We start from the raw sequence: 17,441 nt of genomic DNA on the forward strand, positions 1-17,441 counted from the left end.
TCGGCAATTTTTGTAGAACGATCGGGTTAAGAAGTGGCAAGATGCTTTGGCTTAGTTTGATAGCCCTAGGTACCCTCTTGAGTGTAGAATAGCTAGTTTGACTCTTGAATCATTGGGTTTAAGTTTTTGAATGGCTTTAAAAAGCATGCAAGTCACGGGTTGAGCAATGCCAGCGCCTGGGGCGTGGTCACTGCACGGCTCTCAGCACTGCCGCACTAGCCGTAGTCACGCCTGCGCGCGCACACCCACACGTTGGCTCTGCGCTGCCGACCAAGGTCTCCTGCTACCGTGCTCTGGCACACGGCACACGCGTGCTGGGCCCGACCATGCCTGCTTGCTCTACCCCTTCCCATCGCTTCTGCCTGAAGCTGCTACTCACCGCTGTGTCGCGTCGCGTTGCGTCGCTCGCACTGTGCACCGTCCGGCGCTGCCGTCCAGCTACTGCTCCCATTGACGTCGGCTGTGCGCATGTGTGGGTTTGCCCTGCTTGCCTCGGTCTCATGCTTGCACATGAGGCCACGCCAAAAGGTCTAGTCATGTCACTTGGGAGGTCACCGGCCAGCCGAGCCATGCCAAAGCCAACCAATGCACGAGTCCCCTTTCCGTGTACCGAGTATGTTTAGTGGTCGAGTGGAAGGACAACTTCATGCCTAAGTGGCCACTGTTGCGGTGGTACAAGGGAGGGGTGTCAAGTGGAATTTTTGCCGTCACCGGCCGCCATAAGTCTGTAGGTGCTGCCCCTACAATTGGCCTCGCATACTCCACCGTTTTCCAATTAACCGTGCACACTACAAGCTCAGATAGTTAGCTTTCGATTAGAGTCGTCCCGATGTTTGTTTGGCCTACAGTGAGGTGAGGCGGGCGTTCCCCTCATGGTGGTCCGCCATGGCCACCGAAGTGGGCGCACGGCTAGGGTGTCATGTGGTGCTTCGCTGTTTCAATTAGGTTGTGCATTATGCAGTGATTGACTTGGTGACCTCGCTCATGTAGTGGCTTCACCGGTGGAGCCACGGGTCGCTAGGAACATCGTCGCCACTCTCACCACCTGTTAGTGTATTTAGATTACAATTAGCTATGACAATGGTAGGTTCATAAAATTCCAACTAGAAAAGCTTAGTATTATGTAGATTAATAATTGTAGGAATTTTTGTGGTAAATTGGTGATAGCTATAGCTATAAAATTTTTACAGTAGGCTCACTAGATTATTATGTACTTGCTATAAATTTTGTAGCTTTAGAGTAGGTTGATAAATAGAGTAGCTATTACCTTTGCTTTATCATATATAGTGTAAATCAGCATTAGGAGTAAGAATACATGTAGTTGCTATAATAATGTATACCATACTTCATACTTGTTATTGGTAACAATAGATAACTTAGTACCATGGTCGGTAGCACTAGCTTAGTAGTTAGATAGATGTACTTTATTTTAAGAGTTGTTGTAGCTACATTACTAAGTATTGCATCATCATTTCATGCATGTAGATCACGAGTTGGTAGAGTTCATGCCTGTCGATGAACAGGAGTATGAGAAGTCATCGAGGAGTACAAGGAGGAGATCCTCGTGCAGGAGGGAGCCCCAGAGCCTTTTGGTGCTAACTTTGCTGACCCGTCGCCTACCCAAGGCAAGCCCCGGAGCATAACCCCTATTTTATTATCACTTAATATATATACATATGATGTGCATTTAAGTTATAGGCATTTTATGGAAACTACATGCATAAATATATCTACCCTTGAGTCCTACTAGTAAAGGTCGAGTAGCTGTTATGCTCAGGATATCGGTAGCGTGAGTAACCTGCCATTACTCGCAAATAGGTGATAAATATGATCATTCATGATAAAATGGTGGAAAGGAAAAATGGTGACCGAGTAGGGATATGGTTTGGGTACTGTTGGGTGTAAGGGGTTGTGTCCTGCGGCCAACAGGGCATAGCTCGGTTACACTTTTTCCATGTCTGTGTCAATTAAGAACTGGTCATTGCCTAAGTCTCGAGGCAAGTCACAGATCTATTATCTCGAGCACATACTTGGGTATGGGCATAGGGAAGACTCATTGCTCTCTTGTCGTGGATCCGGCTCTTTCTAGACTGACTGATTGGAGGCAGGGATGGTGGAGGTCCTTGCACTACACTGAGTCTGGGACTCAGGAGTGGTGGCTTGGAGTCCAAGTTTGGACGGGGACCTAGACACCCAGGATAGGATGGTGATGGGTTAGTCCTGCTTGTGCCTTGGGTACAAGTGGGGTGTGTGTTTTTAGGGTACCCAGCTGGGGGCATTGATTCATGAATCACCGGGCAATACGGTATGGCTTGTTTTTGGGTCTAGCATCGTAGTAAGAACTAAAACATGGAAGATGATGAAATGGAACTGATTGCTCAACTCCTGCTTGAAAGTAGAACAGTGCTTATATAGACTGGATAGATAATAACTTAATACGGCTGATAATAATAACATAACTATGGACTCACTATTAGTATTGCTTTCTGCTAAAAGAAAACCAGCAAACCATAAAGCTTCTCATATTCCTTGGAGTCAGGAAATTATTCCCACTAGTCGAATAAGTCTTGCGAGTATATTGTGTACTCAGGGTTTATTTACCCATGTTGCACGTGATGCATGAGAAGTATGTTTGTGTGGAGGATTCTTCTGGTGGGCTCAGACAGATCCTCATTCTTATCGCTAGACATTTATTTTAAATTCCACTATTTACCATTCCGCACTCTGACCTTTGGTAATGTAATAATGTAATTTCTAAGAAACTCTGATGTATGAAATGGGCCTGTATTGTAACTCATTCTTATTATTGGATCCTTGGGAAAATGTGGATCTTTCGGGTTCTTCCTTGGGGTGTGCCCGACGGATACCACCGCTGTAACTCGCTCTCGGGGTGCTTAGTGTCTGGTGGAAGACGAGCGCCTCCGTAAGCGAGCTATTTTGGGCGGTTCTGCCACATGAATGATGTTATGCCTTTTCTTCTCCTATAACTAAAGCTTATGTGGAGCTCGTATTAGTGGTAATTGCATAAAGAGAGCATACTCGCAATACATATATTGTAAAGTCAAACATCGGATCCAAAGAGAGTTAAGTCATACAATCAAATCAAGATGTGCATGTGTGTGGAATATGGTGGATATATATAGTGGCTATCCTAATTCTACTATGCTCCTTCAAAATATATCTCTCATTTAAAACTTTGAAACAATTGCAAGAAAATATGGGCTATCTTATTCGTCTTATTTATTTTTTTCAGGCGGGCATCTAAGTACCCATTGTTTTAATACTTTGGACACTTGTCCATTTTTTCAATACTCTTTCTTTTCTTCTTTCTTCTCTTTTTTTAATGAATAACTTTTGCATAGCCCATGCCTTTTTTCTGCAGCAAACTTTTGAGAGATAGCAATAAGAACTTGGAGCATTTATTTGGTGGAAACCTATGAAGCATATTTTTGGTATTTTCTCCCAACATTGGAGTAAAACATTTTTTGGGTGGATCTAGATGGAAGGCATGTTTTTGCGCCTACCCATAGTGTAGGAGTAGTGCATATGTGGGTGATGTGTACGTGATCTTTATTTTAAGAGTATGACAAACCTCTCATAAGGCATCAACAAAGCTTGACTAAACTCAATGCAAAACAAGTAGCATATAAGTGGAAGTTTTCCTAGCCTAGATAAACATGTTTGGCTCTAGTAGGAATTCAAGCTTTATCATACATGATCTCATTATGTTGCTCTTTTATGTTTTTTCAAAAAAAATCTCCAAAATTTAGTATCACTTGGAACAAGATAAATAGCAGCTCAGACCTTCCCATATCATATCCATCAATTACCTAGACTTAGATCAAGCACATGCTACCCATGAGTTTTAAGTTCAAAGCAAATTCTTATGTCAAATCAATTTCATCCAAAACTCGAGAGAATTCAAGGCTGAAAACTAGGTACTTGAAAGGAATTATAATAGAGCAACTATTCATCATTCCCATCATGTGAGATCATCTTCAAGTTCTATTTATTTATTGACTCTTAAAAACAAACTAAAGCACACCTTAAGCAAACTATATACACACTCTTTTTATTTGATTTTCATCATTTTTAGATCATGCCATAGTAATATATATATAAGACTAAGGCAAAATTTTATTTTGTTTTCTTAGTTTTGTATTTTTTAACTAATACAAATTCAAAAATTAAATAAACTAATAAACTAATAAAATACTAGAAAGAAAACTTATCTTAGGTAAATGGGGGCTCCTCCTCCAAGCTGGGTGTTGCTATGGTCCTTTAGCGAGGCGGGTGATCAATGTGGATATGGCCAAACAAGTAGTTCTAGTTGTCATTCTCTTGTTGCTGTTGTTGCTGGATGGCGATGAGGCGTTGTCCTGCTTCTTCTTACCACTGGGAATGTTGGTGAAGAGTGTTTCAGATCTCCTATTGGTTCTCCTCGATGGTGGAGAGCCTGGTGTCAAAATGAGCATACTCCATCTGCTGCTCATGATAACCTATGGGATGGTCATGGTAGCCACGGGCAGAGAAGGACATGCGTCCTCCCTGGTGGCGACTAGAGACCTCATAAGACTGCTGCTAGTAGTAGTCAAAATTGCTGTCCTATCATTGCCCACTTGGGCCTTGTTGCTAGGAACTCTCTGAATGATACGGAGAAGGATGCTCCCACCTAGCATGCCTAGGTTGGTGTAGACAGGAAGATCTCGGCTAGTCCTAGCCTGCATGCATAGGATGGTGCACCTGGGAAGGTCCTGCTTGATCAAATTATATGTAGCCAGTGAAGCCAGAGCCTTCTAGAATGGGGTCATCTCTACAATACCGAGGTTGCAGGTTGCGAGTGATCCTTGTAGAGGCACTCCTGCGAGGTGCTTGCTCTATTTTCTACAAATCAAAGACAAATGAATCTACCACATATAGACCGAGGTTTCGGTCTAGTAACAGAAACTCATTTGTGTAATCCATATACATCATGACTATTTTCCCATCCTCGCCCTTTTTTAACATGTGTGCATGACTAAAATAGCCATAATCAATAATCTATCGGGGACTGTCAATGTATGTAATAGAAGCGTTTGCTAGCAAACCCAAATTTCTAGCTATGCGGGTGACCAAAGAAGTGCACCAAACATCTCCCTTAAGTCCCAAAAATTTCTGCCCATTGTGCCATCATGAATTTTATAGGTGAAACCTTCTTTATTTTAACCATGGCATATAATAACTTTAGTTCATCATTCCTAACTGTGTGGAAGTCATTTCTAGGAAAAAGTGAAAATCCTAGCCATTTGTGCATGAACCACAAAGTAGGGTGGTGAATGTCATTGGTGCGAGGGCGGTAGCAAACAATTTCTTTCAATATCTCCCTCTAAAACTTATTCCTATCAAAGTCTTGTATAGCTGAGTCTACATCAGTTATGCACTAAGCAGGGAATCCTAGAAGCTCACTAAAGTTCTTCTAGGGAAAAGAAAATTGTTTCCCAAAGAACCTAAATGAGACTTCCGAGTCGATGGGTTGTAAAGTGCAAAAAAATTCAATAGTCTAAAGCTTGCACCCTGACTCATCTATTTCCCATGCATCCTCCCATCCTACAGCCTTGAAAATAAGTTCAAATTCGGAGTCCATACCAATGGACTAAAGTAGTGCTGGATCGAAGGCAGGGGTGAGGACAAAATCCCGGTCCTTCAACTTCTTGTAGATGTCTTCTCCCTATTATTCTAGAGCTTGAGCTAGTTTTCTTGTAGAAGAATGTTCCTCTCCATGGGGGCTGATCAGGACGGTGCTCCAACAGTGGGAGATAGAGGATCAACCTCCATGTCAGTGCTTTCTTGGGACGAAGAACTTCTTGTTGAACGGAACGATATCGCCCGCTTGAGCTTGCCAGCGATTTTGCTTATTTTCCTGCAAAATAGACCACAACTCGTGGAACGGGATTAGGAAAATAAAAATGTTAGTGGTTAGACGTTCCAAAACTTAGTCGTCCAGAGATTAGTCGCCCGAGATTGCCTAGTGAATATTCTAATCAAGATTTTGGCACGTCTTCCACCCTAATTCTTTTTAATTTCCTCTCTTGATTTGGACAACACTATCACTCTTAAACTCTATTTTTCTTGCTTAAATTTCAGCAGCACCTCTTCTCTCTTTCTCAAGACTTTAGCACTACTTTCACACTCAAACTTCCTTTCTCCAACACTACTTCTACCAAAGGGAATTCAACTATGAAATTTTGAACTAGAATTTTGAGCTTGGAAGGTTGTTTTTGTGTTGTGTTGGAGGCCGGGAGCAGCAAGGAAGGAGTGGGATTTATAGCTGAGGCAGTAGCAGGATGGCTGGCCTAGTGGTGGGGCCAATCGACCCCACAAGGTGGCCAAATGGCCTCTCCATTTTCCTGGTGGATCTTTATTTCATCCTTAAGCAAAATATCAGCTCCGTTGGTGCTTCTTTCGGTGGAGATATGACAGAATGGAGTTGAGTGGGAATGGAAGTGAATAATGGAGGTTGAGTGGAGATGGAGGTGATGGGTGGTGGTTGAGTGGGTCCCACGTGTCTCCCGTATTTCTACCGTATATATGCAATGCAAAAATATTTTATGATACTATGAAGTATAACAGGATGAATGATGATATTTTTAAAATTTTTATGCCTCCGCGGTAAATATTTCTTATGGGTTTTTACTCCATAAATATTATTTTTATGGGTCGTAATTTTTTAGTATGCCATGATGAGAATTGTTTATTTCATTTTTCTAATGCAAGTTTTAAGAAGTAGATATGCCGAAGTAAAAATATAATGCGAAAAGTAAATATGGATAACTATCGAGTTACCTCTCGGCGAGGGTTTAGAATTTTAAGTCCACCGAACCAGACTTCTCCGTTCGGGTTCATTCTTCAGGTGTATCCTTCGGTCCCAGAGATGGAGACCTTGATACTTGCTTCTCATTCCATTCCAAATTGGAGCATTGTTCCGGTCTTGCTTGAAAGCGAACCACTCTTCCTTTCCGTTAATATGGAATTTGATCTCTCCAACTCCGACATCAATGTGCGCATTTGTAGTGCTTAGGAAGGGTCTCTCAAGAATGAGTGGTGTCTTCATGTCATCCTACATGTCAAGTACCATAAAATCTACAGGAACAAAGAGATTTTGTATTTTTACCAGAATATTCTCAGCGATTCCTGTAGGGTAGCAGACCAATTGGTTGGCTAGTTGTAAGCACATTGATGTTGGTGTGAGCATTGAGTAGTTGAGCTTGTCAAAGGCCTTCTTGGGCATGACACTAACACTTGCTCCAAGATCGCATAACGCATTCTCAAAGTTCTGGCTCCCGATCAAACAATCGATAGTGGAACATCCTGAATCCTTCTTCTTGATAGGTGAAGTGTTTAGGATGGCCACACTACACTCCTCCGTTAACTTGATTACCTCAGTGGAGGGTAGTGGTCTATTATTGTTGAGGATATCTCGGAGATACTTCGCGTAGGTAGGCACCTGTATGGCATCTAGAAACAGAATATTGATATATAACTTTTGAATTACCTCTACAAATGTACCAAACTGCTCATCCATTTTTGGCTTTTCTATTTCTGCATGGAAACGGTAGGAAGGTTGTGTCATAGAAATCTTGTTGTAACTCTTGCTCTTGTGGCCCAACTTCTTTGTCGTTCTCCTTCTCCTCTTCCTACACTACCACTGGTGTCTTACCTGTCCTTGTCGGATATGGTGGATCATGAGTAGACTTGCCATCTCTTGTGGTTATGGCATTGACCTTCTCAAGGTTAGTGGCAAAAGGCAAAGAAGTGGCCAACTAGGCTAATTGAGATTCTATCTTTTTATTATAGCTAAGTTGGTCTTGTATGACAGAAGAAAAACTATCCATTTTAGTATTTATATTTTCTAGGACCTTATCATTAAAAGTAAGCTTTTTAAAAATATTCTCATTAATCCTAGCTTGTTCTAAGATTAAGTCTCTTAAGGATGATTATTTAGGATTGGAAGAATTATAATAATTACCTAGGTACTTACCTTGGTAAGTTGACCATTGTTGTTGTTTCCATCCTTGTCTCTGTTGTTGTGAACCTGAATTGTTGCCAATGATGTTTACATCCTCTTGCGATTTAGGGAATTCAATCCCCAAATACTCTTCACATGTGTTTTGAGCATTGAAAGCATCTTAAATGGCCTGACGATCTTTCTTGTAATTGTCTTACTGTTCGAGCCAATTCAACAAGATGTCCATCTTGGTTGACAGTGCACACACCTCTTCTGGTACTTCTTTGCTCTTATTGCATAATTGAATGTTGCATGATGACCAGCCTTGACTAGAGGCTATCTTTTCCATAAGAGTTTTAGCTTTTCCAAGGGTGAGTGGCATAAATGATCCTCCAGCAGTGGCATCGAGTTGTTCATGGGCTTTCTAAGTCAATCCATGATTGAAACTTTGCATAAGCAACCAATCTTCCATTCCATGATGAGAGCAATCTAAAACATACTCTTGAAAATGTTCCCATGCTTCTGAAATGGTCTCTCCTTTCTGCTGTTGAAAGTTTGAGATCTTTCCTCTTAAGGCATTGGTCTTGCCTATAGGGAAAAACTTTTCTAGGAAGGCCTTTGAACACTTTGCCCATGTATTGATGTGATCTTTGTTGGTGTAGAACCATTGCTTCTATCTTCCCACTAGTGAGAATAGAAATAAGCGAAGTAGTATGATGTCTTGAGCGACGTCCTTGATGACGACCGTGCTACTTATCTCCAGGAAATTCTGAAGATTAGCACTAGCATCTTCATGTGCCTTTTCACTAAATGGGGTAGCTTGCACCATGTTGATGAGGCCTGGCTTGAGCTCGAACTCAAGATTATCGGTTTTGAGTGTTGGTCCAGTGCGAATGTTCTTGGTGTTTGGAGCAGAGAACTCACGTAGAGTCTTGTAAGCTATAGCTTTAGAAACTGGTGTTGAGCTTCCTCATGATTTGGTTGATTCTGATTGATGGAAATTATTGGTAAATCACAACCAATCCTGCAATACCATGTATAAGATATGAACAAAGACAAACACGGGTAAGCCTGCTAAAGCAAATGTTATGATTTTATCAATAAGTATTTATTTGGTCAGTTATCTTAGCCATGCGCCCTTCTCCAGCAACGACGCCAGAAATTCTTGTTGGCATTTCTTAGCATCACTCTTAACTAAGTTGTCATCCCTAGCATGATGCTAAAAATGTAGTATTGATAATTATGAGAACACTTATAAACTATATATATAAGGTATCCGCAAGCACACAGATAATATACCATTGTAGCATTTCACCCGGGAGTATATCGAGTATCATTATTTATTTTTTATCCATAGGGAGGAGCTATGGGGTTATGTTGGCATAGAGATATTGACAAATATGTATACTTATGATAAAACCACTCTTATGCTATGGCAGGGTAAGTCAAGTGATATGTAAATGATAAGTGTAAGGTAATAATGGTGTTCCAGAGATAGAAATAGATACTCATAAAATATAGTAAGGCTAAGCATGAGATTTGTTAAGAGCAAAAGATTCCTAAGTCATTACTTATCTACTTAGTCTTTTGTACAACCAAGTATATACACTCTTGTCTATAGTATAACTAACTTTGGATCTATGCATAAGGAACATTACTAAGGAAGATTAAGAACAGAGCTTGTCTTCCTTCGCAATCATGTTCTACGTGCTCTATAAACGAGGAGTGGACTACAAAGGACTCAATGGGAGTGTCACATCCATAATCTACCACATGACCCAGAGTGCAGAATGCATCCATAGGCAAACAATATCTAAGCACCATGCTTACAGAATGTCGACCACTTAACTCTCTCGAGAATAGAGCTAAGAGCTTTGTGAACATATGCATATATTCATCATTAATCATAACTATATCATGCATATTACTAGAGCAAACTAGGAACATAATAAATAGCAACATAATATTGAAGTAGCACAAAGTCATAAATAAAGAGATACAATAGCTATACCAGTCTCCAGACGGTAGATCCAGAATCCTTAGCGATAGCCCAAACTCTACTTGAACCATGATAGCTAGCCTATACTAGAAACTTGAAGAATTGGAGCTCTCTTCTCTTCTCTCTAGAAACCCTAATTTCTGGTCTAATCTTGACTTATGGCAGCATGCTCTGGAGGGGGCAGGGGCTAGTTATATAGGCTAGAGTGTCCAACATGAGCCCTTAGATCAAACCGACTTAAAGGACGGTGTAGATGCATCCTAGGAGGCGATGGGAAACCAACTTTTGAAGAAGGCTGACAGGTGGGTCCCCTAGGGGTCGAGCGGCCTCCTAGTGGGGCTAGCCAGCCCCACCTAGCAGTGGCTTAGCCCTCGCTTCGGTATGGAGTCCTCTTGAGTCTTCTAGAACCTTCTAGAGTTGATTTTGCTGTGAATAAGCGTGATTTTATTTGATGATTTGATCATCCTTGACGGTTCTCTGGATAAACCCTGCTGAAATCATAGATTCACCAAAACTCATGGAAATTATCAGTTTGAACCCCTAAGTCTATGTTGGTAATCCTTTTTATTCATTTATACAAGTAAAGTTGACTGTTTATGTTGGATGATAACTACCGTCAATAGCCAACTAAGCTGCACAAAAGCTACACCAAGGAGTGTACAAAAGGTGAGAGTGGATGAGGGAGGTGGAGGAACTATACATCTCAATAGTCAACCCCCTCTTGGCCTTGCTGTTCTAGATGGATAGAACTACATATAGTAGTTCTTGGCAAGGTAGTTCCTCAGTCAAATGTCCCTATAGCTGATTGCCATGTTCACAAAGCCCTTGCCAAGGGCCTTGTTCTCCAGCAGGTAGGTGTAGACAATAATGAGAGCTTCAGTGGTGAAGCCAGGCATCTCCAACACTACAAGGTATAGGTCATGATCCACATGTGCAGGCCCAGTCTCTAAGTGCAGAGGCAACATTGTTGACAGCATCAGTCATGTTAGTCATTATGAGCATCTCTTCCTCACTAAAGTTACCCCTCTTTCTCTTGACTCCAACATTGGAAGTCAACAGCTCAGTTGCCTTGCTGCCCTCACCTAGCTCAGGGCTACCTTTGACATCAGCAACAATGGTGAAGCCCTAGCCCTCTATCTTAGCAGCAACACTGTCAACATTATTGACCCCAAGTGGCTCACTGGAACCTAGGGCAAACCTACTAGTGGCCATGGAAGAACCAAATATGGTCTCCATCTCAGTGTAGAACCTGATTGGGGTGTTGAGGAATTCAACATCCTTAGGATGGTCCTGCAGTCATGTGTGCTAAATTAAATAAGCAGGGAAGAAGAGAATAAGTGGCCAGAAGAGGAAGAGAGAAGAGAGAAAGGCAATTGACTCTTTTTCTACCTTATAGTGGCCTATGTAGTGCTCAGGTTCAAGCATTATGGCATTCACAACATGATCAAACAATGCACCACTAAGAACCTTCAACTTCACAACCCTAGCCCACTTCTGCCTCCACTTCCACAAGTGACTGTACACTTGAGTAGGGCTCATAGCTTCACCATAGTACTACTTGAGAGCCTTCGCCACATGGTTCACATCTTTATCCTTGAAGCACTTGTCAGCCCTACTCCCATCAGACACTATCTGGGCCATCCTCCTATGGACAAACCTAGAGGTGTTGTTATTCCATCTCATGGGGGGCCTAGCACCACCAGCACCCCCTAGGTAGGCACTACCTCAGGTGCATTAGCCCCCACATCCACCACCTCTAGTACAGCAACAACCCCAGTTGGCCCAGCACCAGCTAGCCCAGCACAAGCCACAGCAGCCATATTAGTAGCCCCCACAAACTCAGCCATCCTAATAATGTCAGCATCCATGACATGAAGGCAAGTATCAACAATAGATAGTATATGAACAACAGATAGAAGATGAACAAGACAAAGAAGATGAACAACAGATAAAACATTTACACTAGATTGGTCTCAGTCATGTCCATGAAAACAAAATCATCATAAAAATAATTCCACATTGGTCTCAGTCATGTCCCACGGTTATTATAGATGATGAATACACCACATGAGTTCCATATCTAGGGTCTACAAACTGAAATTATACAAGAATGCAAAGCATGAATCAAACCCTAGAAGTACTCCTACCATCCCTCCTATTAGACATGCTAATGGAGTCCTAGGACACCATGTCTCCCATAGGCTGTGTTTCATCACCCTCAGGCTGGCTGCCTAGGAAGCCTTCCTCTTCTAGCACTACTTCGTCCATGCCAAACCCAATGATCCAATTATGGAGAATACAATAGGCCAGTACAAGCTTCACTTGAGTCTTGTATGTGTGGAAAGGTTTGTTGTCTAGGATACGAAATCTGTTCTTGAGTGCACCAAAAGCTCTCCACTGTCACCCTAAGGGATGAATGCCTTAGGTTGAACAGTTCCTTGGCATTGGTAGGATAATTGCGGCTCCCAAATTCAGACAAGTGGTACCTCACCCCCTATAGGGAGGGAGGAAACTAGTGCGATAAGCATAGCCAGCATCTACTAGGTAAAACTTCCCTAAAGTGGACCAAAAGATATACTACAGTGAAGGTGTGTGGCAAGTTAAAGGACAACAGTGTATGGACTAATAATTTCAGTTACCTTCAGGAACTATGAACCCATCATTCCTATCAATTGCATCAGCAAGAATGAGTGCATCATGGGCAGAGCCGTCCCAGCCAGCTAGGACATAGGTGAACTTGAGATCAAAGTCTATAGCAGCCATCACATTTTGTGTGGGGTTGTGTTTCCTACCCCTGAAAGCCTACTGCATGTGTCTAGGCATCCTTGCCAACACATGTGTGCTATCAATGGTACCAACACAGTCCTAAAAATGTGTAGGATAGTGGATAAGTGCAAACACAAAAATTGATTAAACCTAAGGCAGATAAACATGATTAACAAGTACATGCATATATGGGTACCATCTCTGGCTACCTATGATTTTTGGATGTGTGGCAGTGGTAGGAGGCTTGATCATTTCATTCCTAAGCTCACCAACAGCATAGAGAACTTGGTGGAAGACTCTACTAACTGTCTCAATGGACCTCCTAAAAGACTGGTGAACTGCCCTGAACCTCTGGTTGTGACCAACCACATGGAGGAACATTGCAACTTGCTCCTCAATAGAACACCCACTGGTTTCTCTAACAAGGCCTCTACCTCTAAATAGGCTACATAGAGCAAAAAAGGAGCTTTGGTCATATGCAACATAGCCAAACACTCAGCATCAGTGCTGTTAAATATCATTTGGAGGGTGGATAGCCTATGCTGCTGGCTTAATGACCTAGGACCATAAGGGACAAGCTCTAGCTATGCCCTAATTCTTCTTAGTCTAGTGACAAAAAAAGAAAGCATAACCACAACCATGGTAGCTGCTTGCCTGGCCATCATCTCATATTGTGCAGTTGGATCCATCTACATGCATTCAACATTCAAAGATACAACTCAGCTGTAGTAGACCCTGGTTGGCCTCAACATGAAAGTTCAATCATTCATATCAAAAGCTAACAACACGGCTGCATAAAAAGAATGCCTCTAGTGCATTGGACATAATCATCATTCACCATGAAAGAATTAACATTTCAGCATACAGTAGACAGATTCATCATCGACCATATGAAAAGAACCAACAATGCAGCATAAATGTTTCAGTGATCAAAATCAACATTCATAGCAACTACACAAGCATGATGTACCCAAACAATCATTCCACAGAGACAAATCGAAATCAAAATAGGGCAACAGGAAACCCTAGAATGAAAGCAAAGGGGATTTGGGGGGATTTCACCTCAGGGGAGTCGACGGAGACATGAAGAAGCGCAAAGACGGAGAAGAAGAAGAGTCGTAGTGGAAGCAGAAGTAGATTTGGTATGGGATGAAGCAAATCGACCCCAACCGAGACCAGCCGCACCACTGAAGGAGGAAGACGACCGTGTCCACAGAGCCTGACGGGAGGCGTAGTAGCACCACGGACAAGCAGATCCTAACCACCTGAATGAAGATGAAGACCGGAGAGGAAGAAGCCTGCCCCGCCGCGCCGCACCACCACCACACCAACACCACCGGTCACTCAACGCGAATGCAGTGGGGAAGACGGAGCTAGAGGAGGGAGAAGAAGGCAACGAGGGAGGAGGGCGACATATATAAAGGTAGCGGATTTCGGCGAGGAGCGTGGGAGGAAGTTTCATGGTTCCCGCACGAGCTACCACTGCTGCCCCAAAATCACCCGCGCGAGGATGGAGGGAGCCTGGCTCCAAAGAAATGAACCCTAGGAGTGTTCCCCCGAATGCAGGAGAGAGAGTGCGCTTTGCATGCGCGAAGCCGGGCCAGCAGCTGGGCCAAGCAAATCAAGCAGGCCAGGTTATAGCTGGGGAGAGCCGGCCACCCTGTTGGCCCTATAACAAATAGGCCTCAAATGGCGGGTGGCAGCCCGAGCCTGGACCGACCGAGGAGCCTGTTTGGCATGTTTCCCTCCACCCATTTGGTTGCCTTCCTCCCCTTTTCCCTCTTCCTTCTCCAAAGCTTGAGCTCATCCCACAGAGACCTTGATCCGGTGGCAATGAGCTCAATTTCGATGGTTGGGGAGCTCGATTCGGTGGAGGGAAAGCTCGATCCAAGGGCGAAGAGGTCGAATCGGGAGGTGAGGAGTTAGATTCCGGCAAAAAAAGAGGTGATGAGCAGGAACCGGAGTTCAGGGGGTGATATGTTTTCTGGCTAGCTGGGTGCAAGGTGCAAGCCATTGATGTTGCTATCACGGGAGGGGAGCTCGGGGATGGCCAGAGGCAAGAGCGGTCAGCGCGAGTCCACGCGAGTAACCTTGCCGGGCCGGGTGAGATTTCTAGGTCAGGCGAGGCATGCGACTTCTATATTTTTTGTTTGGAGAAGAGGAGCTCTGTCCAAAAAAATTATTCAACAAAATAAGAATTACAAATTCCATCATGAGGCTCTAAAAACCACACATATCTATCTATCCATAAATTTATAGAGCTTCTAGCTAATAAGTGAGCGCCGTCGTTTGATTTTCGTCCCTTGAAAACAAAATCTGCTCTTGTGAAGCTCCTCTGTCTAGCATTGATCTCCCAAACTATGAGACCGTACTTGCTGAAACCCTCACCCAGGATGCTCCTCACCGCGTTGGCAAAATCGCTCGCAACCCTGAACGAGTGTAAGCCAAGATCACTAGCCCAGGCTAGCCCTTCATGGCACGCTACTGCCTCCACGTAGGTGTATCCTTCCATCACGAGAGGGGAGCTCGGGGATGACCAGAGACAAGAGCGGTCAGCGTGAGTAACCTTGCCAGACCAGGTGAGATTTCTAGGCCAGACAAGGCATGAGGCTTCTAACTCAAAAGGAACTCAAAATGCATGTTCCTACTCCTTTTCCTCCCCGCCAAAAGGCCCAATAGGCCAGGAACCCAAATTCTCCCTCAAAATCCACACCAAGAGACATCGACGTCTCCCGCACGCTCGCACTTCTCGGCTTGTTGCTTGCTCCTCCTCATGACCAGTATTCCTTTCCCTATTCCCCAACTCCAAACCCTATACCCTGCTAGAGAGGGAGTCAAGGCGCAAGCACAGCATGGCAGCCCGTAGTGGCAGTTGGGACAGTGCACTAGCCGCCAGTCGTGGATATGGAGTCACCCTAGTGCTGCAGCAACCAACACCTCATTTCGCTTGACAAGTGTCACAGAATGGATGGATCAAGCTTCAAGCTATACAAAGTATGAACTATTGGATAAACATCAATCAATGGGTTCTGATCTGGGAAAAAAGATATCAACTTTGAATATCTGGGCGAGTAGAATTAGAGAAACTAAGGCATAGAACCATTCTGCAAGACAAAAGTGATACTTTTTGCATACACGCGGAGACCTACCATGCTGAACACTCTATTTTACTCTCTTTCCATACAAATGGTTCTTAATACTAGCACCAAACTCGAATGTGCAACGATCATGTTTTCATAAGCAAAGATTAAAAAAATCATTTTTGTCATGCGACAGCATTGCAAATGCATAACCTATCCCTAAAAAAGATGATCCTGTTAGTTTGATCTCCACCAATTGGCCCAATGACCAATTGGGCCCTTGGATCAGCGCTCTAATCGGGGGCGCCCAACCGCTCCATGGTTGGTGGCCCCCTATCGCACAACACTATAAAGGGAGGTGGGGGCAGGGGCTCTATCTACGAGGTTGACCTGAGCTGCTGTAACCCACTCCCAAGAGAAACTCTAATCCAATCAAAGGAGAGCGTGCTGCCAGCGATGGGAAGCTGCCACCGACCGCACCGTCGCTTTTGCAATGCCACCACCACGCCTACGCTGTTACGAAACAGAGGCTACGTCGTTGTAGCACCATGGCTGCAATTGCCCTAGGGGTGAGGTACATCAATGGTTCCCCATCTAAGTAAGAACTTTATTCCCCTGATCTATGATTTTGAGGTACTATGATGCTTACAATGGTATCAGAGCTGGTTTCTAGTGTAGATCTAGATCAGGGTAGTAGCAGTTTAGAACAAGTTGAGAGAGATCCAATTCGGATCAAGGCAGAAGGGTTAACCGAACCCTAACCCTAGAAAACCAAGGACAGAAAGGGGAGGACCTACCAGGGTTTCTCCACCACCGTCGCACCACCACTGCGTGGAAAGAAAGTTCCAACGAGATGCTGACGTGCGGGTTCGAAAGGCCTAGAATATGAATAGTGGGTTTGTCCTAACCCTAACCGGTTGAATCTACGACCGAGGAAGGGGAAGGAGCAAAGAGACAAAAGGTTTGAACCCTAACCCTAACCCTAATCCCCAATCAGCAAAGAACCAAGAAGAACACAGCAAGATCCAAAGACAGAAGAGGGAAAGGGGAAGAGGGGAAGAGGCCTACCTTGGCGCTCCACCGTGCTTGGGAGCACGCGCACCGCCGTCGCATCGCCATCATGCGGGAAGGTGACCCCGCCACCGCTCGAAATCCACCCGAGCCGCGCTGGCTCACCGACGTTCTACTGCGCCGCGCGTGCTCAGGGCACCACCGCAAGGCCACTCGACGGCGGCGTGCTCACCCTCGGGTGAACGCGCGTGCCGGCGAGGGGGCCTGTGGCGGCGCCGTTACTTTCCTCTGGCTGTCGCTGTGCTCTAGCCCTCGACTGCGCCACGAGAGAGGAGAGAGAGACAAAGAGAGAAGAGGAAGACCTGAATGACCTAGGGTTTCTGGGAGAGTCAGCCATCGCCGATTTTGTTCGAGCAAAACGCGCGCGTGGCCGTCGGATGAAGATGGATGACGGAGAGTAGCCGGACCGGAGGTCGGCCCAGGTGGGCGTGCATGGCCGCGTGGCTTTGCCGGCCTAGGCCTAGGTTACGGCCTAGGTGTGGGCAGCGCGCATGCAAGGGAGCTGGGTCGGGCGGCTTTTGTTGTTTTGGGCCGAGAACCA

General features: G+C 44.3%; 1 non-coding gene across 1 annotated transcript; it reads left to right on the forward strand.

The window, feature by feature from the left end:
* Nucleotides 1–8,455: 8,455 nt before the first annotated feature.
* On the forward strand, nt 8,456–8,562 carry LOC136511148 (small nucleolar RNA R71). Its single transcript, XR_010772652.1, has one exon. It is a non-coding gene; the product is annotated as a small nucleolar RNA R71 (small nucleolar RNA).
* Nucleotides 8,563–17,441: the final 8,879 nt, after the last annotated feature.

The sequence above is a fragment of the Miscanthus floridulus genome, chromosome 1 (genome assembly GCF_019320115.1).
Source record: "Miscanthus floridulus cultivar M001 chromosome 1, ASM1932011v1, whole genome shotgun sequence".
NCBI classification, from domain to species: Eukaryota; Viridiplantae; Streptophyta; class Magnoliopsida; order Poales; family Poaceae; genus Miscanthus; species Miscanthus floridulus.